Below are 23,101 nucleotides of genomic sequence, written 5' to 3'. Positions count from 1 at the left end.
TCAATGCTAATTCGGTAAGTGAAGGGTTATTGTTTCCTACAGCTCTCAGGCACTGTTTGTACTTGTTGAACACCTGTAAGTGCACATACAGCACACATGAACACTGGGATACATGGGGCTGTAATTATCTCAGGTGTGTGTGTGTGTGTGTGTGTGTGTGTGTGTGTGTGTGTGTGTGTGTGTGTGTGTGTGTGTGTGTGTGTGTGTGTGTGTGTGTGTGTGTGTGTGTGTGTGTGTGTGTGTGTGTGTGTGTGTGTGTGTGTGTGTGTGCTGCAGCACCTGTGATCACTGAACTTGTAATGAAACTCTAGGTGAACTTGTGGACCCCTGTGTAACCCCTACACTGTAGACACCATATAGGACAACTGGTGCTAACAAGCTCGCGCAACACCATGTTACACCCAATTCCAGTTGAGTGATTAAACGGTTTTAAAAGCAGTGGGGTCCATCCTAGTTAGTAGCGTTTGTCTCAATGCCACAGACAAGCCCTTTTTCAAACTGGCAAGCTTGAATCTGATTGTTTTTCCAATGAGCATGAGTTGAGACTAAATGAAGTACGGAGTCATGTCTAAATTTGGTACAGGCTTTGTTCAGACAAACACCATTTATATGTTGTTGTTTTTTATTTATACTTATTCCATTTTGCTTACACAGAAAAAAATGCGAACTAATCCAAAACAAAAACCATAGTATGCCAATTGAAATTGGAGTCAGATCAGTAAAGAAGTAAATGATTTCAGACACTTCAAGATCTCATGATGTTGAGTACTATGCAAACTGTAAACTGTATTATGTAGATAAAGCAGACACTGACTAAACTATTGTGTACAGTCATTTCAAATCAGAATCGGATTGCAATCTGCAATCGGTAACACTTTAGAATAATGGTCCGTCATTAATAGGTAACTATGCAGGAAGTAATGCAGGATGTTCATTAACACTTTAGCAAATACTATTATTACACGGCTCTGTGGAATACTTGATTCTGATTGGTCAATCGCGCATTCCAGCGGTATGTTATTCCCAGATAACAGCCGCCAAAGTGAATAACCGCTCATCCGGGTACTATGAGTTATCTTGACCAGTATTACTTATATGTTTAACGTGTCACTCCACTGCCATTGACTGTCTGGCGCCATCTTGTGACTGAAAAACACTTTACCACCACGGGTTACAATGGAAGACTTCAAGGGTTAGTTCACCCAAGAATGAAAATTAGCCAATGATTTCCTCACCCTCAAGTCATCCTAGGTGTATATAACATTCTTCTTTCAGACGAATACAATCGGAGTTATTTAAAAAAAAGTCCTGGCTAATCCAAGCTTTATAATGGCAGTGAATGTTGTTTTGTTTTTGAAGTCCATAAAAATGCATCTGGCTGTCATGTAACTGATCCACACGGCTCTGGGGGGGGGGTTAATAAAAGCCTTCTGAAGCGAATCGATGAGTTTGTGTAAGAAAAATATCCATATTTAAAACTTTATAACGCTTCCTGATCACTCTGTCGGGGTTTATTCTGCGATAACAACCTGCTGGATGTACGTTATCCCTTAATTAACTAATACAGAAACAAGCTGAACAAGTAAGTAATATCAAATTATAAGCATTCAAACACACAGTCAGCAGCACACACACACAGTCTGCTCCGGTTCAGAGACACAACATCACAGAGCAGATCAAATGTGCGAGTCAGCGCAGACCATAAAACATATCAGACCCATTTGAAATTTGCAAAGAATGCTGTAGCCATATTTCTAAGCCATATGGTGGAGATTACGATGAGAAACGGTTAGAGATTAAGAGGAGACTGTGGAAATTACGTCAACACATTGAAAAATGCTGCACGTTTCAAGGCACTTCAGTGGGCCTTTAAAAGTCTGTTGTGGTGCGTGCTGTAAGAGTTGTTTGCTATTCGAATAAACAATGGCGTTTTAAAAATACGACCAATGGACCGACGACGAGGTTCAGGCTTTATGAAGCTTATATGTGGAGGACGAAATCCAGTGGGAACTGGAAACGGCGACCCAAAATGATCACCCATGTCACCGGACTAATTTGCCTAATCTTCACGGTACTGGTGTTCCTGGAACAAATTGTTCAGGGTAATTTCGATGGATACGTGGCTAATAATTACTGAAAGAGATTAGCCTCATTGATAACTATTAACTAACTGAAAAAAATATAAAGAATTAGCCTAGCAATTAATTGCTAATCACAACATTATTGTGTGTCTGACGTATCATCTTTTTTTACTCTGAATATTGTCATAAAATGCATCATTTATGTATTTTGCATCATTGCAATTTAAAATAATGGTCCAGATCACTATAGTTCCTGCAGAGTGACTAGGTAGTGATTAGTGATGCATTTTATGACCACATTAAGAATAAAAAAGATGATTGATTAAGTCTCTGTTTGGACTTTCTGGCCGTTTCTCAATACCAAATATGTGAACTTCTGACTTGCGTCCTTGGTATTTCAGACTTGCCAAGTTGGACTCGGGAGAACGAACTCCCGAGGACGAGAGGACACAAGTCCGGTACTCTGCTAATGGAACAGCAGCGCTCTTAATAGCGTCACTCAGGTCACCCTCACTCCTGTATGTATATTTTAGGCTACAATAAAACACCACTCTGCCTCTTTTCATTTTCATTAAAAAAATTAAATAAACATATTATAGATACACAAATGTGGTTCAGGCAACGCATACCTTGAAAAGTCAGCGCTAGTAGGCTACAACGGTAAAGTTGAACAGCGTAAAAAAATAAAGCTATGAAACTTCACTTTGCCCTCAGCCAGAACGATTTGCCAGGGAACAAATTATAGATTCATGAGACCAAAGACCAATTATATCTACACAAGATTAATTATCTCTCATGTTTAACCACAACAGAGACATCAGAGCCAGTGGCCAACGTCAGAAAGACTAGCCGAGGAAAGGCTGTTCTAGGCGGGGTTAATGAGCGCTGAGCGCCCACTGGTCTACTGGATCTCACAACTCCGAAAACGTCAGATCAAATTTTCAAATAGGTGCTATCTTTATAAATAAACCACAGAATTGAGCTTTAAACAAGCACATTCTCGCCTGAAAAACTCTTAAAACTACATTTTGTGACACAATAACAGTAGTATTTTTAAGTGATGGGGGTTTTCTCATCGGCTATTGACGCTTGCTGGTTGGTGCAAGGTGCATTCTGGGATACCTGTCAGTCTCAAGTCCGCACAAGTCACATCTCGATGCATCCTTGATAAAAGGAGCAGATCAAGAACAGTACTTGGCTGGATGTGAACTTTAAATTGGACAGTACTTGGGCAGCGACTGATGACGTTTCACAAGAACATAAGTACAGACAAGAACGCATATTGAGAAACGGCCAAAATGTATGATGGCTTAATGTATTCTATGAATTTGTCATCATTATAATGAATAAAAGGAAGCCAAATAGGATAGAATAGCCAAATATTCATAGAATGCATTATAGATAAGCACAGTGGCCCTATCAATTCAAAGTAGAAAATACAAAAACTGAGCAATAGGTTTTTTTCTCATGCTTTGTCATACTGTTAGTTAATTCATATTTTGTATAAAAATGTGTAATTTTTAGCTGTGTAAGCAATGTATTATAATTATTTTGGTGCCATATGCTGTAGTACAGTGCGTGATATCAAGTGAATTCATAATGAAATGATTGTTATCCTAATGCATGAACACTATTGAAAAAATGTAGGCCTACTATGTGACCACTTGCTTCATTAAATAAACCTTGATGTGGTGTAAATTAATGGTCATGATGAAAGTTATCAAATATAATAGTGTCGCAATACATTTCATAAGACATATTGTAAAATGTTGTCGTTTTGTTAAACCATGTTTGTGTAACTTGCTATGTTGGTAAAATATCCAGGATTGTTTTTGTGCTATCTTCACGTGCTATTGGACATGTGATAATGACCACTTCTGAAGTCGTGATTACAAGCCCATCACATTCAAGTTCGAAATGGGAGGGCGTTCAAGAGCAATTTTTACCTAGGAAACGTGTATTTACGATAATTCCAAGAGCACGTGAAGGCAGCATTAGACTGCATAAACTGAGCTTTGTTCTCACTTCTGCATGTGCACAATCCTAAAATGTATCTGCCCCATATATCAGTAATTGTCTCTCTGCAAAGTCTGCATTACATTATGACAATTACTCAAAACAGTTCATGAAGATCATCCTGAAGTGATCAGGCACATTTTGTGTAAGGTGTGTGACAATATCCTATGTAGACATTACACATTGAAAGTCTGGATTAATGATCTGCTTTAAAATGTTCAAACAGCAGAGTGTATCAGAGCCTTCACAAAGCAATCATCAATTATCTTTTAACAGCCAGTTTGTTTCCCAGGTGAATGATGTTTCATGTGATTAGTTATTTGCACTGATTGGACTGATGAAGGCCTATAAAATACACTTATCTCAAACTACGTGTATGTTTGTATTTGTAGTTTCTGTGTGGTGGTTTGAGAAAGTAAATTTGGGGTCGTTGGAGTACTCAGGGTTTTTTTTGTCCACCATGGATCAAGGGTGGAAACAGTGAGTTTATTCATTCAATCTGTGTTTGTGAATGATTCTCCATGTAATTAATTTACATTTGTTTAACATTTTTATGTTTACTTGTAGGTTACCCTTGTTTGTAATCATCCTGCTTTTGCGTAATGCTTATGGATTTAAAGGTAAGATTTGTTTGACTTTTCCTGTCTTGTCAAGGATCTAAGACCTGTTTGTTTGTCTACAAAGCCTTCTTTTTTTTTCTAATTCACAGGTGGTGCTTCTTCAAATGCCAACCACCAACCTTCTGATTATGCTTTCTCACCTCATGCAGTCCAATCCTCTGTCTCAGACGTCCCTGTGAATGGGATTTTGGGACCCCTGAAAGAGATTAACTTACTCCAGTTTGTTAATGGTGGTGTTTCTAGCAGCCATGAATTGACAGATGAATCTGGGTCTCCTTCCTCATATCCAAGTGTAGCACTATCCTCACCCCAAGGAGCTTTCAGCGAGTCTGCTACTGTTCAGAGTTCACAGAATCAGTTGACCTCTAGTTATGACACCCAGCCGGGGTCCTCTACTCCCTTCAACCTGCAAGGCAGCACATCTTATGGTGGATCACTCCAACTACAAGGTACCACAAGCCAGTTTGCCTCTGGGTCTCCATCCTCATATCCAAGTGTAACCCTATCCTCACCCCAATGGGCTGTCAGCCAGTCTGCTAAAGTCCAGAGGCCATGGAAGCAGTTTACCTCTAGCTCCACCGGTAGCTCTGGCACCCAGTCAGGGTCCTCTACTCCCTTCAACTTGCAGGGTAGCACCACCTATGGTGGATCACTCCAGCAGCAAGGTACCACAAGCCAGTTTGCCTCTGGGTCTCCAGCCTCATATCCAAGTGTGGGACTATCCTCACCCCAATGGGCTGTCAGCCAGTCTGCTAAAGTCCAGAGGCCATGGAAGCAGTTTACCTCTACCTCTACCTTTACTGGCAGCTCTGGCACCCAGGGAGGGTCCTCTACTCCCTTCAACTTGCAGGGTAGCACCACCTATGGTGGATCACTCCAGCAGCAAGGTACCACAAGCCAGTTTGCCTCTGGGTCTCCAGCCTCATATCCAAGTGTAACACTATCCTCGCCCCAATGGGCTGTCAGCCAGTCTGCTAAAGTCCAGAGGCCACGGAAGCAGTTTACCTCTACCTTTACTGGCAGCTCTGGCACTCAGTCAGGGTCCTCTACTCCCTTCAACTTGCAAGGCAGCACCACTTATGGTGCACTCCAGCAGCAAGATGCCTCAAGCCAGTTTGCCTCTGGGTCTCCAGCCTCATATCCAAGTGTAGGACTATCCTCACCCCAATGGGCTGTCAGCCAGTCTGCTAAAGTCCAGAGGCCATGGAAGCAGTTTACCTCTAGCTCTTGCACCCAGGGAGGGTCCTCTACTCCCTTCAACTTGCAAGGCAGCAACACTTATGGTGGATCACTCCAACTTCAAGGTACCTCAAGCCAGTTTGCTTCTGGGTCTCCAGCCTCATATCCAAGTGTAGGACTATCCTCACCCCAATGGGCTGTCAGCCAGTCTGCTAAAGTCCAGAGGCCATGGAAGCAGTCTACCTCCACCGGTAGCTCTGGCACTCAGTCTGGGTCCTCTACTCCCTTCAACTTGCAGGGTAGCACCACTTATGGTGGATCACTCCAGCAGCAAGGTACCTCAAGCCAGTTTGCCTCTGGGTCTCCAGCCTCATATCCAAGTGTAGGATTATCCTCACCCCAAGGTTCTGTCAGCCAGTCTGCTACTGTCCAGAGTTCACAGAATCAGTTTACCTCTACCTCCACCGGTAGCTCTGGCACCCAGTCAGGGTCCTCTACTCCCTTCAACTTGCAAGGCAGCAACACTTATGGTGGATCACTGCAGCAGCAAGGTACCAAAAGCCAGTTTGCCTCTGGGTCTCCAGCCTCATATCCAAGTGTAGGACTATCCTCACCCCAATGGGCTGTCAGCCAGTCTGCTAAAGTTCAGAGGCCATGGAAGCAGTTTACCTCTACCTCCACCGGTAGCTCTGGCACTCAGTCAGGGTCCTCTACTCCCTTCAACTTGCAAGGCAGCAACACTTATGGTGGATCACTCCAACTTCAAGGTACCTCAAGCCAGTTTGCCTCTGGGTCTCCAGCCTCATATCCAAGTGTAACAATATCCTCGCCCCAATGGGCTGTCAGCCAGTCTGCTAAAGTCCAGAGGCCATGGAAGCAGTTTACCTCTACCTCCACCGGTAGCTCTGGCACTCAGTTAGGGTCCTCTACAAGCCATTACTCCGCTAAGGGTCTCTAGAAACTTGCCACACTATGCAAAGTGTCTTCCAGAATATAAAATTCTAATAAATGTTTTTAAAAAAGCAATTTTTCTTGTGCTTGTGTTTAAGCAACATTCAAAGGATGGAACTCCATGCTAGTTGAGGTCATTTAACTTGGTAAAGGGGTGCCATCTAGGTTTTGGTGCCAAATTGGTTGAGTCAGTTACTGTGTCTTAATGTCACTTCTGTAGGCATTGACTGTTTAACTAAAATTTGGGGTAGATTTAAAAGAAGTTGTAGTTGAGGGCTTGGGCAGTTTTAGAGCTTCTAATCTCTTTTTCTCTCCCTAGTGTCATGATCTTCATTAATGTATTCATTGTTAACTTTTTAATTTGGAGTTCGTTTTCACAACGTAAATTGTCTGAAATGTGTATAGTTTAGTACATTGATGCATTATATTAAAAGTGACAAGGGCATGTAAAAATATCAGTGCTCTGTATATGGCTGATCTTGAATCTAAAATATTGGTGCTCAGTATATCTGCCTCAATTATTAATTAATTATAAATCTCACTTAATCTAATCTGTCCATTTCAAAAGCCCTAAACTGAATGATAAATGTATGTTGCGATTAATATGAAAATTTGTATGTCTTTATATCTTAAAGTAATCATGATCATGATAGTTGACTTATAACTGTCGTGTCTCACGCACTTTGGTATTTATTGTGTAAGTGTTGCTAAGTAAAGAAAATACTGTATGAATACGTCGCTACACTGCAGTGTGGGTGTTGCTCAGTGTTCTGATCAATATGATGTAAATGCCAACTTTTCTCTTAGCGTGCAAAAATTTAAGATGTCAGTTTTAATGATCAATAATAGCCATTATAAATATATAAGTATAAGAAGCTATACAATAAGAAATAAAGCAAACAATTCAGTCAAACATACAAAGCCATTGCTAGTAGGCTACAACGGTAAAGCCTAAATATGTAAAGTTGTGAAACTTCACTTTGCCCTCAGCCAGAACGATTTGCCAGGGAACAAATTATAGATTCATGAGACCAAAGACCAATTATATCTACACAAGATTAATTACCTCATGTTTAACCACTACAGAGACATCAGAGCCAGTGGCCAACGTCAGAAAGACTAGCCGAGGAAAGGCTGTTCTAGGCGGGGTTAATGAGCGCTGAGCACCCGCTGGTCGACTGGATCTCACAACTCCGAAAACGTCAGATCAAATTTTCAAATAGGCGCTATCTTTATAAATAAACCACAAAATTTAGCTTTAAACAAGCACATTCTCGCCTGAAAAACTCTTAAAATTACATTTCGTGACACAATAACAGTAGTATTTTTAAGTGATGGGGATTTTCTCATTGGCTATTGACGCTTGGTGGTTGGTGCGAGGTGCATTCTGGGATACCTGTCTGTCTCAAGTCCGCACAAGTCACATCTCAATGCATCCTTGATAAATGGGGCAGATCAAGAACACATCCAGGGATTTGAAGTGTACTTGGCTGGATGTGAACTTTGAATTGGACAGTACTTGGGCAGCGACTGATGACGTTTCACAAGAACATAAGTACAGACAAGAACGCATATTGAGAAACGGCTTAATGTATTCTATGAATTTGTCATCATTATAATGAATAAAAGGAAGCCAAATAGAATAGAATAGCTAAATATTCATAGAATGCATTATAGATAAGCACAGTGGCCCTATCAATTCAAAGTAGAAAATCCAAAAACTGAGCAATAGGTTTTTTTCTCATGCTTTGTCTTACTGTTAGTTAATTTATGTTTTGTATAAAAATGTGTAATTTTTAGCTGTGTAAGCAATGTATTATAATTATTTTGGTGCCATATGCTGTGGTACAGTGCGTGATATCAAGTGAATTCATAATGAAATGATTGTTATCCTAATGCATGAACACTATTGAAAAAATGTAGGCCTACTATGTGACCACTTGCTTCATTAAATAAACCTTGATGTGGTGTAAATTAATGGTCATGATGAAAGTTATCAAATATAATAGTGTCGCAATACATTTCATAAGACATATTGTAAAATGTTGTCGTTTTGTTAAACCATGTTTGTGTAACTTGCTATGTTGGTAAAATATCCAGGATTGTTTTTGTGCTATCTTCACGTGCTATTGGACATGTGATAATGACCACTTCTGAAGTCGTGATTACAAGCCCATCACATTCAAGTTCGAAATGGGAGGGCGTTCAAGAGCAATTTTTACCTAGGAAACGTGTATTTACGATAATTCCAAGAGCACGTGAAGGCAGCATTAGACTGCATAAACTGAGCTTTGTTCTCACTTCTGCATGTGCACAATCCTAAAACGTATCTGCCCCATATATCAGTAATTGTCTCTCTGCAAAGTCTGCATTACATTATGACAATTACTCAAAACAGTTCATGAAGATCATCCTGAAGTGATCAGGCACATTTTGTGTAAGGTGTGTGACAATATCCTATGTAGACATTACACATTGAAAGTCTGGATTAATGATCTGCTTTAAAATGTTCAAACAGCAGAGTGTATCAGAGCCTTCACAAAGCAATCATCAATTATCTTTTAACAGCCAGTTTGTTTCCCAGGTGAATGATGTTTCATGTGATTAGTTATTTGCACTAATTGGACTGATGAAGGCCTATAAAATACACTTATCTCAAACTATGTGTATGTTTGTATTTGTAGTTTCTGTGTGGTGGTTTGAGAAAGTAAATTTGGGGTCGTTGGAGTACTCAGGGTTTTTTTTGTCCACCATGGATCAAGGGTGGAAACAGTGAGTTTATTCATTCAATCTGTGTTTGTGAATGATTCTCCATGTAATTAATTTACATTTGTTTAACATTTTTATATTTTTACTTGTAGGTTACCCTTGTTTGTAATCATCCTGCTTTTGCGTAATGCTTATGGATTTAAAGGTAAGATTTGTTTGACTTTTCCTGTCTTGTCAAGGATCTAAGACCTGTTTGTTTGTCTACAAAGCCTTTTTTTTCTAATTCACAGGTGGTGCTTCTTCAAATGCCAACCACCAACCTTCTGATTATGCTTTCTTACCTCATGCAGTCCAGTCCTCTGTCTCAGACGTCCCTGTGAATGGGATTTTGGGACCCCTGAAAGAGCTTAACTTACTCCAGTTTGTTAATGGTGGTGTTTCTAGCAGCCATGAATCGACAGATGAATCTGGGTCTCCTTCCTCATATCCAAGTGTAGCACTATCCTCACCCCAAGGGGCTTTCAGCGAGTCTGCTACTGTTCAGAGTTCACAGAATCAGTTGACCTCTAGTTATGACACCCAGCCGGGGTCCTCTACTGCCTTCAACCTGCAAGGCAGCACATCTTATGGTGGATCACTCCAACTACAAGGTACCACAAGCCAGTTTGCCTCTGGGTCTCCATCCTCATATCCAAGTGTAGCACTATCCTCACCCCAATGGGCTGTCAGCCAGTCTGCTAAAGTTCAGAGGCCATGGAAGCAGTTTACCTCTACCTCCACCGGTAGCTCTGGCACCCAGTCAGGGTCCTCTACTCCCATCAACCTGCAAGGCAGCACAACTGATGGTGGATCACTCCAGCACCAAGGTACCACAAGCCAGTTTGCCTCTGGGTCTCCAGCCTCACATCCAAGTGTAGCACTATCCTCACCCCAATGGGCTGTCAGCCAGTCTGCTAAAGTCCAGAGGCCATGGAAGCAGTTTACCTCTACCTTTACTGGCAGCTCTGGCACCCAGTCAGGGTCCTCTACTCCCTTCAACTTGCAAGGCAGCAACACTTATGGTGGATCACTCCAACTTCAAGATACCTCAAGCCAGTTTGCCTCTGGGTCTCCAGCCTCATATCCAAGTGTAACACTATCCTCGCCCCAATGGACTGTCAGCCAGTCTGCTAAAGTCCAGAGGCCATGGAAGCAGTCTACCTCCACCGGTAGCTCTGGCACTCAGTCAGGGTCCTCTACTCCCTTCAACTTGCAAGGCAGCAACACTTATGGTGGATCACTCCAACTTCAAGGTACCTCAAGCCAGTTTGCCTCTGGGTCTCCAGCCTCATATCCAAGTGTAACACTATCCTCGCCCCAATGGACTGTCAGCCAGTCTGCTAAAGTCCAGAGGCCATGGAAGCAGTTTACCACTACCTTTACTGGCAGCTCTGGCACTCAGTCAGGGTCCTCTACTCCCTTCAACTTGCAAGGCAGCAACACTTATGGTGGATCACTCCAGCAGCAAGGTACCACAAGCCAGTTTGCCTCTGGGTCTCCATCCTCATATCCAAGTTTAGCACTATCCTCACCCCAATGGACTGTCAGCCAGTCTGCTAAAGTCCAGAGGCCATGGAAGCAGTTTACCTCTAGCTCTGGCACCCAGGGAGGGTCCTCTACTCCCTTCAAATTGCAAGGCAGCAACACTTATGGTGGATCACTCCAGCACCAAGGTACCTCAAGCCAGTTTGCTTCTGGGTCTCCAGCCTCATATCCAAGTGTAGCACTATCCTCACCCCAAGGTTCTGTCAGCCAGTCTGCTAAAGTCCAGAGGCCATGGAAGCAGTCTACCTCCACCGGTAGCTCTGGCACTCAGTCAGGGTCCTCTACTCCCTTCAACTTGCAAGGCAGCTACACTTATGGAGGATCACTGCAGCAGCAAGGTACCTCAAGGCAGTTTGCCTCTGGGTCTCCAGCCTCATATCCAAGTGTAGCACTATCCTCACCCCAATGGGCTGTCAGCCAGTCTACTAAAGTCCAGAGGCCATGGAAGCAGTTTACCTCTACCTCCACCGGTAGCTCTGGCACCCAGTCAGGGTCCTCTACTCCCTTCAACTTGCAAGGCAGCTACACTTATGGTGGATCACTGCAGCAGCAAGGTACCACAAGCCAGTTTGCCTCTGGGTTTCCAGCCTCATATCCAAGTGTATCACTATCCTCACCCCAATGGGCTGTCAGCCAGTCTGCTAAAGTCCAGAGGCCATGGAAGCAGTTTACCTCTAGCTCTGGCACCCAGTCAGGGTCCTCTACTCCCTTCAAATTGCAAGGCAGCAACACTTATGGTGGATCACTCCAGCAGCAAGGTACCACAAGCCAGTTTGCCTCTGGGTCTCCAGCCTCATATCCAAGTGTATCACTATCCTCACCCCAATGGGCTGTCAGCCAGTCTGCTAAAGTCCAGAGGCCATGGAAGCAGTTTACCTCTAGCTCTGGCACCCAGTCAGGGTCCTCTACTCCCTTCAAATTGCAAGGCAGCAACACTTATGGTGGATCACTCCAGCAGCAAGGTACCACAAGCCAGTTTGCCTCTGGGTCTCCAGCCTCATATCCAAGTGTAGCACTATCCTCACCCCAAGGTTCTATCAGCCAGTCTGCTACTGTCCAGAGTTCACAGAATCTGTTTACTTCTACCTCCACCGGTAGCTCTGGCACCCAGGGAGGGTCCTCTACTCCCTTCAACTTGCAAGGCAGCACAACTGATGGTGGATCACTCCAGCACCAAGATACTTCAAGCCAGTTTGCCTCTGGGTCTCCAGCCTCATATCCAATTGTAGCACTATCCTCACCCCAAGGTGTTGCCAGACAGTCCAGCCAAGCACTTCAAAGCTATTTTGTACACCAAGGCCAGAAGTCTCAAAGATTGCAGCCTTCACAAGGTATTCAGACCTCAGGTACAGCTGCATCACCGTTTAGCTCTCCGTCTCAAAGCTCTCCAATGCAGAGTTGGTTCTCTTCCCTGTCATCAGCAGGAGGCCCCTCTTCAGGAGATCCTGGAGTGTTTGTTTCTGCACAGGATGGTAGCACCAGCTATGGTGGTTCTTCTCTTAATTTTCTAAGCCCCTCTAGCAAGTACACCCCTGGGTCCTATGCAAATGACAGACTCGGTATCCCACAGTCTGCACAGGCTCTACGTGAATCTGGGTCAGATGCCAGCTATACAACAAACCATTTCTCAAGCCGCTACTCCGCTAAGGGTCTCTAGAAACTTGCCACACTATGCAAAGTGATGTCTTCCAGAATATAAAATTCTAATAAATGTTTTTAAAAAAGCAATTTTTCTTGTGCTTGTGTTTAAGCAACATTCAAAGGATGGAACTCCATGCTAGTTGAGGTCATTTAACTTGGTAAAGGGGTGCCATCTAGGTATTGGTGCCAAATTGGTTGAGTCAGTTACTGTGTCTTAATGTCACTTCTGTAGGCATTGACTGTTTAACTAAAATTTGGGGTAGATTTAAAAGCAGTTGTAGTTGAGGGCTTGGGCAGTTTTAGAGCTTCTAATCTCTTTTTCTCTCCCTAGTGTCATGATCTTCATTAATGTATTCATTGTTAACTTTTTAATTTAGAGTTCGTTTTCACAACGTAAATTGTCTGAAATGTGTATTGTTTAGTAAATTGATGCAGTATATTAAAAGGGACAAGGGCATCTAAAAATATCAGTGCTCTGTATATGGCTGATCTTAAATCTAAAATATTGGTGCTCAGTATCTGCCTAAAATTAATTATAAATCTCTCTTAATCTAATCTGTCCAATTCAAAAGCCCTAAACTGAATGATAAATGTATGTTGTGATATGAAAATAAGCTTAATTTGTATGTCTCTTAGGTGAGACACTACAGGTGAATAGGTTTTTTTTTTTTTTTTTTTTTTTTTTTTTTTTTAATTACAAGATATCACAAACTTCAGTTTTTAACTGGCATAAACATAAGAAAAAAATGTATTGCACGTTTTGTGTGAATTAGTGTTTTAACATGCAAATGAGGCCTTATATAGAGACAGAGCGACACGCGTCATAATCTGAAGACCACGCCCACCGGGGGGGGAAACAATCAAACCGTCTCCATTGACTTTGCATTGCATGAAGCGGCCTTTTTGTCATTTCGGACTTATAACAAAAAACTGAACAATGTATAAAAGCTGATATGTGACAAGGTGTACAGCAAACAAGCTAAACAAAACCCAGAAGCAAAAACCCAGACGTTTTTATAAGCTGTTGACCCAAAAAACGAGCGTTTAAGTACAAAAAAGTGGATTCAGGCCATTGAGACAGAGTGCGCGGACCATATTACACTGAGAACTACGACGACTAGAGGGAACGTGATCAGCGACAGTAAATATAATATGTAAAATGGACATTTGGATATTTGACTTAACAGTAACAAAATGTTTACTGCACACATACACATATTGAGGCATACTGAATGTCAGGATCCCAAAATTTCCCCATTCTTCCTGCTGAAGCTTCACTTCGTATTGCCTGTATCCACTTTTATCTTCTTAAACGCTCGTTTTTTTTGGGTCGACAGCTTATAAAAACTTATTTTTTATTTTTTAGCTTGTTTCCTGTACACCTTGTCACATATCAGCTTTTAGACATTGTTTTGTTTTTTGTTATAAGTCCGAAATGACAATGAGGCAGCCTCCCGCAATGCAAAGTCAATGGAGAGCGTTGGATTGTTTTCCCCCCCGGTGTGGGCGTGGCCTAAATACGCTCTGTCTCTATACTTAAATATACGCTCATTTGCATGCTTTTCCAAAAACAAAATCTGGAAATCGGAAAGGACCATGTTTAAAATTCTTGGTTCTATTTGTTTACATATAAGAGGGGCTTTTACAGAGGGGATTCTGGATATCTTATTCTGTGCTTTAGTAAATTAGAGAATACTGACAATAGCCTTAAATCAATTTTCGCCATGTTTTTTGGAGTTAAAGGATCTATAACTCAGGATAGGAATGATATATCAACAAATCCCTCTGTAAAAGCCTTCAGAATATAGTTCAGTATAAGACTGCAAAAGTTGGTGCTTGTAGGTGCTGCTGAAGTGGATATATCTGTGAGACAAAACTAATTTTGAGAAAACGGCCTTTAAAGTTTTATACTGTATAACTGCATACATTTCTATAAAACCCCCAACCTACAAACAAAATATATATTCAGTTCATTAATATCAGTAGTGTATGATATTTAAAACACATTGAAAATTGATAAATGAATAAATTATTAATAGCAATAGCTATTAGAGAACTACCTTAACAAACACACATAATACCAGTCACAAAAACTGCAGACGAACTGTCACTGTTTGTTGTATATGTCCACTCCATCTATAACTATTTGAATCTAATTCTGACAGGGTTTCGTCGTCTAATCTGTTGTTGTTTACTTTCTTTTTACTAGCTCTTGCTACTTGGTTTTTTCTGTGAACGTTTATGAGCTGATTTCGGCGTTGTCTGCACTTTTTCTCAGGCGGAGAATACACAAGCAAGCGGCAGCGCATAGTGAGAAATGTACATTGACCAATCAGATGTGGTTTTCGGCTGCAAACTTTCGTGGTTGGTTTGTTCTACAAAGGAAATGCCCATATTTGGATTAGACAGTGCTGTGTGTGAGACTGAGAGCTTTATAATGATACCAAGCATGACATGTTTCTGTGAATGTAGACGGCACGGGAGCTCACGTTAGAATAACTTTGGATGATTTGGGGTAGAAATCTAAAGGCGCACGGTGACAAAATATAATGAAATAACCACCTTAATGTGTAATGTTGACATTTTATAAACTGGGCCAAAATCTCAAAATTGACCACTGCATGAAAAAACGATGTTTTCACCTGCCGTGTCTCGCCTTAACCAGTAATCATGATAGTTGACTTATAACTGTCGTGTCTCATGCACTTTGGTATTTATTTATTGTGTAAGTGTTGCTAAGTAAAGAAAATACTGTATGAATATCGTCGCTACACTGCAGTGTGGGCGTTTTTTGTGTGTTGCTCAGTGTCAAAGTGTTCTGATCAATATGATGTAAATGCCAACTTTTCTCTCAGCGTGCAATAATTTAATATGTCAGTTTAAATGATCAATAATAGCCATTATAAATGTATAAGTAAAAAGTATAAGAAGCTATACAATAAGAAATAAAGCAAACAATTCAGTCAAACATACAAAGCCATTGCTAGTAGGCTACAACGGTAAAGCCTAAATATGTAAAGTTGTGAAACTTCACTTTGCCCTCAGCCAGAACGATTTGCCAGGGAACAAATTATAGATTCATGAGACCAAAGACCAATTATATCTACACAAGATTAATTATCTCTCATGTTTAACCACAACAGAGACATCAGAGCCAGTGGCCAACGTCAGAAAGACTAGCCGAGGAAAGGCTGTTCTAGGCGGGGTTAATGAGCGCTGAGCGCCCGCTGGTCTACTGGATCTCACAACTCCGAAAGCGTCAGATCAAATTTTCAAATAGGCGCTATCTTTATAAATAAACCACAGAATTGAGCTTTAAACAAGCACATTCTCGCCCGAAAAACTACATTTCATGACACAATAACAGAATTTTTTTTTAAATTACGCATTTTTTTCTCATCCGCTATTGACGCTTGCTGGTTGGTGCGAGGTGCATTCTGGGATACCTGTCTGTCTGAAGTCCACACAAGTCACATCTCGATGCATCCTTGATAAAAGGAGCGGATCAAGGACACATCCAGGGATTTGAACTGTACTTGGCTGGATGTGAACTTTTGGATGTTTCACAAGTTCACGAGAACACAAGTACAGACAAGAACGCATTTTGAGAAACGGCCTCTGTTAGTATTCTGATTCGTTCATGTGATCCTTTGTTCAGTTTTCCCGCCACTCCTTTGTTACCATGGTTACCTTCATTATTAGTTCATTGTTCAACTGTGTTTGTTCCTATATAAGTTCTTCCTTTTCAGTCAGTCCTTGTCCGTTCACTGTCTTAGTTAGTGTGTGTTGCTGCCTGATTGTCTGTTCCATTAAACCTGTCATTTTGGATTTATTCTCTTCATCTGTGTCTACCTTCCTGCAAATGTTGTGATTAATAATTAATTAGATTGGTAATTCTGTACAAATTGTCAGTTTGTTAATAGTTATTAATGAGGCTCTCATTCAGTAATTATTGATTACCTAATAAGGAACTATCGTAGTCCTAAATTTGATATTGCTTACTGGTTAGTTCAGCTTATTTCTATATTAGCTAACAGTAGTAGCTAAAGTGTTAATGTAGTACTGTTCAATAGTCCTGCATAGTTACCTATTGATGACAGACCATCATTCTAAAATGTTACTCATTTGTCTTTGCCTCGAATACTCTCCTCTGTTGTTATAGGAAAATGATCAGTGTCTGGACAAAATGCATGGCACAGAGGGTAAAATCGTCCCCTCTATCTTCCCCTTTGCTGTGTTGCCTGATTTGGTCCTATGATTCAGCCAGGGAAAGATCTTTTTTAAAATATCCTATGTGCTGCCTTAAATGGGAGACCTGAAAATAGCCTAGATATTAGCCATAGACTGGTAGCAATGGGAAAACTGCCTTCAGAAAGGTGAAAAACAACTTAATGTGATGCTTCCCACCTCACAGAGTGACACATTAGCCTAAGGCATCTCTACTCCAGGAATAGAGATTAAAACATGAACTATTCAAGTTCCCACAACTTGTGTGGTTTCCCTTCCGACTGGCTGTGAACAAATCCTATAATAAATTAATAGGCTAAATTAATTATTCTCTCACATCCATGCATTAACTCTTAAGTCCGTACCATCGACTGTAAAAAAATATGGACGTAGTGTCCGTGACGTCACCCATAGGATTCTGAAGAGCAGTTTTGAAGCGTAAAGTAGGGTTGAGCTGGCCGTTGCCATCTTGGCAGCGCGTGTCACTCCCGGATAACAGAAAATGGGCAAAGAGGTGGGATGTGGGCGGAGCTGAGGTGACGCGATGACTATCAGACAAACGGCAATCCACCTGTCAGTCAAAGTGGCCACGCCCTTAATTATGCAGAACGTTAAGGCTTTATATAATGTAAATGAATGAGTTATAAAAAAAAATTCACCCCCCTCACAGTTGTCATGAAGGGCAAAATTAGCCGTATAGACTAAATCCATAATTTGTACCAGACTGTAAACATGTTTTTTTTTCTGCTGTAAAGTTGGCCATTTTAACATGAGGCTCAATGAGATTCTGCTCTGTCTCTAGTGGCTATTCGATGAACTGCAGTTTAACTCACTTCCGTATTGGCTTCAAGAGAAACTGGGGGAGGTTGTCGCTTGGTCCGTACTTAAAAGTCTGAAAAGTAGCAGCTTACACTTTCTACATTGCTGAAATTCATCATTTATTTATTTTGTGGCATCGCTAGACATGAATGACATCTGGGGCTTAGTACATTAATGCCACAACATGGTGCAAAGCTACCTACAAGCATAAATATTTCAATTGTACGTCGTCATAGGGAAACGCCAAAAGCTGAGCATTATGTGCATGACGGATTTATTTCATTGTGTTTTCTCTCCTGCTCCTGTCTGTAAGAATTGGTTACACTGATGGCATCGCTATCATGTGTTAGTCTGAAGCCCTGGGTTTACGTTTGGCTTTTGGAACTTTTTTGGACATCATTAGATAAAAAGCATTTTGTTCACTAAATTAGGCAAAGCCAAGAAATTAAAAAAAATGACTCCTACGCCCATGAAAAAGGATGGCGCCATCAGGGCATGTTAAGAAATTTATGGCTGTTGTCTCTTGTGGTTTTCAAATTAGGAACAAATCGAAAGGTCCCCAGTTCCACACGTTGTCATCATCAGACCGCGTAGGAGAGCCAGCCTTCATGTTCAGCAACAGCAAGTGATGCATATGCAAGATATAACTTGTCCTGAAGGTCTATATAATAAGAAAATTCATGAGAGAAGAGGTCTGGTGTTCAATGAGAAAAGGAAATGAGAGTGAAACAACAACAATTATTGTCACTATCCCAGCATGTTAAATAACATGTAAATTGCTGAGAATTATTCAAGTAAAGCATGCGTTGAGGTTTATGCCCTGTGAACCGAAAGACCTTTTCTCTAGTATTTAATTGCTTGTTATGAAATGCTATCTTGCCTTACAACAGTGTCTGTGTAATGCTGTAGCCGGCAGAAAAGCCGGCAGAAAAGTGCATCAAATGTTTCACGGCCACTTCAGGTCTCCTCAAGCATTAAAACAATTTGGATGGGTTTATGTTTGCATTGCAAACATAGTAAACATGTGTACACTCCTCACAGATCATTCTGATTTTTTTTAGGTACCAGGACAAAGCAGATGTTGAGTCCAGATACACATCTATGACGTAGAAGCAACCATGACTGATCATCCGCTCAATTAGGCTGGATTTGAACAAGGACGTCTATAATACCTGAAGAGAGCTATCCATTAGCATTCCCATTAATCTCAATGGCAGTTGCTTGGCTGGCGTATGCAGTCCACGAAGAACTCGACCTGGAAGCTGCTATCTTTTCTTCAGAAAGAGCCAAAGGTGTTTGATTTTTTTGGTCCATATAGTACAATTAACCCTCATTGTTATTTTATTTAACTTTAAATTACTAGAATTTATCAATAAATAATAAATAAATAGTAATTTAAGCACATTCTTCACATTCTTTCAACTCACAATTTCATGCATATCCTTTTTAATTCAGCTCAAAATATCTTACATTGGATGTCTTTGCCGACCTCTTGTGGAAAAATTATAATATAACATGATATTTCATTGCCACTAGATGGCCTAATGCTGCGTTCACACCAAATGCGAATAGAGCGTCTGGAGCAGTGATTTCAATGTTAAGTTAATGGAAAGGCGTGCGTCTGGAGGTCCTGCGGCGCGATAGACGCGTTTCGCGTGGATGACGCGAATTGAGCGATACGCGCGTTATGCGCGAGTGGTGCTTTTTGTGCATTCACGCGTTTGAAGCGAATTCGCGTCTGACGCTCGAGTTGAAAAATTTGAACTTTGCCGTCAATTCGCGCTGCGTTAACCAATCAGAAGCCTGCTTGCTGCTGTCACGTGGTAAAGTGACGTGATGAGAAACCCTGCATAATTAAAAAATACTACTATTGTGTCACAAAATGTAGTTTTACGACTTTTTCAGGTGGGAATGTAGTTGTTTAAAGCTCAAATCTGTGGTTTATTTATAAAGAGAAAAAATTAATCATGCGTTTTTGGAGTTGTGAGATCCAGGCGATCAGCGGCGCTCAGCGCTCATTAACCCCGGTGAGAGCAGCCTTTCCTAGGCTAGTCCTTCTGCCGTCTGCCGCTGGCTCTGATGTCCTGTAGTGGTTCGTCTTGTGTGGATCTAACGGGCAATCTTTGGTGTCATGAATCTATAATTTGTTGTCTACCAAATCGTTTTGACTGAGGGCAAAGAGAAGTTTCATAACTTTATTTTTTTAGGAAATTTAAATATACATGCAGTGAAGATAATGTAGGAGTCACCTGGACCACATTTGTGTGGCTTTTAATGTTTAATATATTTTTTCTAATGAAAATGAAAAGAGGCAGAGTGGTGTTTTATGACATATTTCTCCTGGAGCGCCTTGAACGCGCGTCTATTTAGCTTCAAAGGCTCAATTTATACGCGCGTCCAATTCGCTGTGGATGCTCGAATGGATTCAAAATGTCCAAGCGTCCAACTAGACGTGGTAGACACGATTTTGACGCTTTATTCACGTTTGGTGTGAACGCAGCATTATAGCTCTATATGGAGCAAATGAGCTGTTCTGCTGGGTCCTAAAGTCAGTTCATTTCAGTCTGCATTCAGATACACACATTATAAAATAACTTTTTGGTAGTTTTAGCATTTTTACTTTGAATATTGAGCATTTTTGACCCGCGAGGGAAGGATTTGTTACTTTTTCATTTGAACCACAAAACCCCTCGGATCCAGTCAATTTTTTGTTGTGCATTCGTGGTTCAAGTGCAAAAAAAGTCCTGGGGTCCTTGGACCACTCAGATGAACAGAAAACAATGGTGTCAGTTCCCAATTGTCCTCAAGTCCATTTCAGGCTATTTGGAGCGTTTCAAAAAGTTGGGGGGGGACCTGAAGGCTTGTAAAATCTGCGCATTGATTGGTGACATGCAAGGTTGATGCTTTGACTTCTTTTGGAACTATTTTGGTTGACCGATATACAAAATTGCCCAAAATGTCTGACATGTAAATTATTCAGTGTCTTGTTAATGGAACTGTTATATAAAACAGTTGCGGTACTGGAAAGCTGTTCAGATAACCTGCAGCTGAACCATATATTTTGGGCTAAATAGTGGCCCAGCAAGCAATCGCCGTCATTTCACAGTCTCGGCTAAACTTGATATAGTCCGGCTAAAGCCGATATAGTCTGGCTATAGCCAAAATAACCTTGAATTTGATTGCATATCGTTTTTACCAAAATAATTTGTGAGATGCAAAGTCAACAGTGATTACAAGGTGTGACATGTTCATGTTCTAGATGACTAGTCTGTTCTTAGGATATGGTTAGACGTCTTTTAAATGTTCACTGACAGCCCAAATTTTGCCTTGTTTTAGCCTAGACGTCAGGGCTGTGTTTGGACGGCTATTGGGGGTGTTTTAAACACAAAATAGCTTGCTGGTAGTGATTTATATGCTTTTAAATCGTTTCAATCAAAGACATATGAGAGAAAAACTATTTTAGACAGTTGCCGTTTAACTGCAGGTGTGTGAAAACTGCTTCCCCAACTGACAGAACATGAACACACAGAGGAAAAGGGTGTCAAAATGGTACCTTTAGGGGTACAACAGCTTGTCACTAGGGCAGTACCTTTTTTTTTTTTTACCACAAAAAGGTTCATAATAGTACTCTTACTGGATTTGTACTCTAAGGTAGGCTACTAATTTGCACCTATTAGGAGTAAAAAAGGTACAAAAATGTCCTTTTAAGGGTACTGCCCCAGTAACAAGCTGTTGTAGCCTACCCCTACAATTTTGACAGCCTTTTTCTCGGTGTGAACAGAACAAAAACCAACATAACTTCTGTCGTGGCAGACAGCCTACCGTTTCCAGTACAAATCGATGAAGAAACATTTCAGTAGGTCTGAGATCAATCAGCTAGAATAAGGTTACAAAAAGCAAGCATATTTGAGTAAACAACCAGCTAAAATATATCGCTACTTCAAGTGATCCCCCACTTACTCCAGCTTGCGATTCGCAAGTCTATTAGACCAACATTAAAACGGCGAAAACAAAAAAAATCCGCTATGAAACACTATTATTATAATTTTACAATGGGCAAAATGTGTTATTAAAATACGACTAAATGGCTAGCTAACACAATTTTGGATAAATCAAATGCCATAAACTGGCTTGTAGAGTCCTGTCAATTCTCACGCGCCGTGCGCCGTTAATTGAATTCAATTAAAACTGTGGAAGATAATATAGCCTAGTGTTTAATCTAAAATATTATACTGTCTTCTTATAAACAATATATTAATATATAAATGTCATGACTTTCATTTGGTACATGCAAAAATCGATGTGTGAAAGTTACTCTTCATGTTCGAAACGGCGGGGGAAAATCATCATTCAGGACATATTTGATCGTTTTCTCTTGGTATTTATGTTTACATAACATCTGTTTAGTCCTATCACATTCTCCTGCATTGATAAGAATGAGTTAAGCAATCAGACAACTTGTTTTTAAGAGTTGTCTTTCGCAAGAGTTGTTACTTAGGCTATTTTTCTCTACCAATAATAGCAGTGTTATTGGTTAAAATATGCGCATGATATTAATAACATAGCCTACAAGGATCTTCAGAATGAATGTTGCTTTTTACTGAACTTCCCCTTTTCTCTGAAACACAACGCAAAAGATGCAACTTTGTGTAGTTTAACTATGCAGGGCAAAACTTCAACTACTCGCAAAAGATCACAGTTGGGGAATAAATCAAAAGTGTTTTACCTTTGGCTCGTTTAATTCCGCGAAAGTCCCCAATCTGCGAGCCACAAGCGGGCATCTTCAGAGGAACAAAACTGAATCCCAGTGCAGGATTAAACTCGTAATCCAATCCTGGATGGATTGATGCAGGATGAATCCTTCGGAGAATATCAGTCTGTTCTTCAGGTTTGGTGTGACTGGTCTGTGGTGACACACACACACAGAGAGAGAGAGAGAGAGAGAGAGAGAGAGAGAGAGAGAGAGAGAGAGAGAGAGAGAGAGAGAGAGAGAGAGAGAGAGAGAGAGAGAGAGAGAGAGAGAGAGAGAGAGAGAGAGAGAGAGAGAGAGAGAGAGAGAGAGAGAGAGAGAGAGAGAGAGAGAGAGAGAGAGAGAGAGAGAGAGAGAGAGAGAGAGAGAGAGAGAGAGAGAGAGAGAGAGAGAGAGAGAGAGAGAGAGAGAGAGAGAGAGAGAGAGAGAGAGAGAGAGAGAGAGAGAGAGCGCGCGCACACACACACACACACACACACACACAAGTTCCAGCGCACGAACAGAAGTGAAGCTGCGGAGCGCGC

The 23,101-nt window shown here is 41.1% G+C and overlaps 1 protein-coding gene across 2 annotated transcripts in view; it reads right to left on the bottom strand.

Moving 5' to 3' along the window:
* gcgra (glucagon receptor a) overlaps positions 1-22,738 on the bottom strand; it is a 130,969-nt gene extending 108,231 nt beyond the window's left edge. The window contains exon 1 of one of the 2 annotated variants that reach the window (XR_013817330.1): positions 22,554-22,735. The gene's annotated coding sequence lies outside the window, so the exon portion shown is untranslated. Of the gene's footprint in view, positions 1-22,553 lie in introns of both variants that reach the window. The other variant, XM_079827452.1, reaches the window with a different exon arrangement.
* Between the last annotated feature and the right edge of the window lie 363 nt (positions 22,739-23,101).

Source organism: Gobio gobio (genome assembly GCF_949357685.1).
Source record: "Gobio gobio genome assembly, chromosome: 1".
Lineage (NCBI taxonomy): Eukaryota > Metazoa > Chordata > Actinopteri > Cypriniformes > Gobionidae > Gobio > Gobio gobio.
This window is presented reverse-complemented; position numbering and strand designations above follow the sequence as displayed.